This window comes from Piliocolobus tephrosceles, chromosome Y (assembly GCF_002776525.5).
Source record: "Piliocolobus tephrosceles isolate RC106 chromosome Y, ASM277652v3, whole genome shotgun sequence".
Taxonomy (NCBI): Eukaryota; Metazoa; Chordata; class Mammalia; order Primates; family Cercopithecidae; genus Piliocolobus; species Piliocolobus tephrosceles.
In genome coordinates, this window is record NC_045456.1 from 22683412 (window position 1) to 22684712 (window position 1301).

Here is a 1301-nt window from a genome sequence, read left to right on the forward strand (position 1 = left end):
TGTCCTTTGCAGGAACATGGGTGAAGCTGGAAACTATAATTCTCAGCAAACTCACACAGGAACAGAAAACCAAACACCTCATGTTCTCACTCATAAGTGGGAGTTGAACAATGAGAACACTTGGACACAGGGAGGGGAACATCACACACAGGGGCCTGTCGGGGGGTGAGGGCTAGGGGAGGGGTAGCATTAAGACACATACCTAACACATGTAGGACTTAAAACCTAGACTTGGAACCAACCCAAATATCCATCAGTGAGACTGGATGAAGAAAATGTGGCACACGGACACCATGGAATACTATGCAGCCATGAAAAAGGATGAGTTCGTGTCCTTTGCAGGGACATGGATGAAGCTGGAAACCGTCATTCTCAGCAAATTAACACAAGAACAGAAAACCAAGCACCACATGTTCTCACTCGTAAGTGGGAGTTTAACAATGAGAACACATGGACACAGGGAGGGGAATATCACACAGTGGGGCCCGTCGGGGGGTGAGGGCTAGGGGAGGGATAGCGTTAAGACACATACCTAATGTACATGGGACATAAAACCTAGACTTGGAACCAACCCAAATGTCCATCGATGATAGACTGGATGAAGAAAACGTGGCGCATGGATACCATGGAATACTATGCAGCCATGAAAAAGGATGAGTTAATGTCCTTTGCAGGAACATGGGTGAAGCTGGAAACCGTCATTCTCAGCAAACTAATACAGGAACAGAAAACCAAACACCACATGTTCTCACTCGTACATGGGAGTTGAACGATGAGAACACATGGACACAGGGAGGGGAACATCACACGGGGGGGCCTGTGGGGGGTGGGGACTAGGGGAGGGAGTGCCTTAGGACACATATCTAATGCATGTGGGGCTTAAAACCTAGACTTGGAACCAACCCACATGCCCATCAGTGATAGACTGGATAAAGAAAACGTGGCACAGAGACACCACGGAATACTATGCAGCCATGAAAAAGGATGAGTTCCTGTCCTTTGCAGGGACATGGGTGAAGCTGGAAACCGTCATTCTCAGCCAACTAATACAGGAACAGAAAACCAAACACTGCATGTTCTCACTCATAAGTGGGAGTTGAACAATGAGAACACATGGACACAGGGAGGGGAACACCACACACCAGGGCCTGTTGGGGGGAGAGAGCTAGGGGAGGGTTAGCATTAAAACACATACCTAATGCATGTGGGGCTTAAAACCTAGACTTGGAACCAACCCAAATGTCCATCGATGATAGACTGGATGAAGAAAATGTGGCACACGGACACCATGGAATACTATG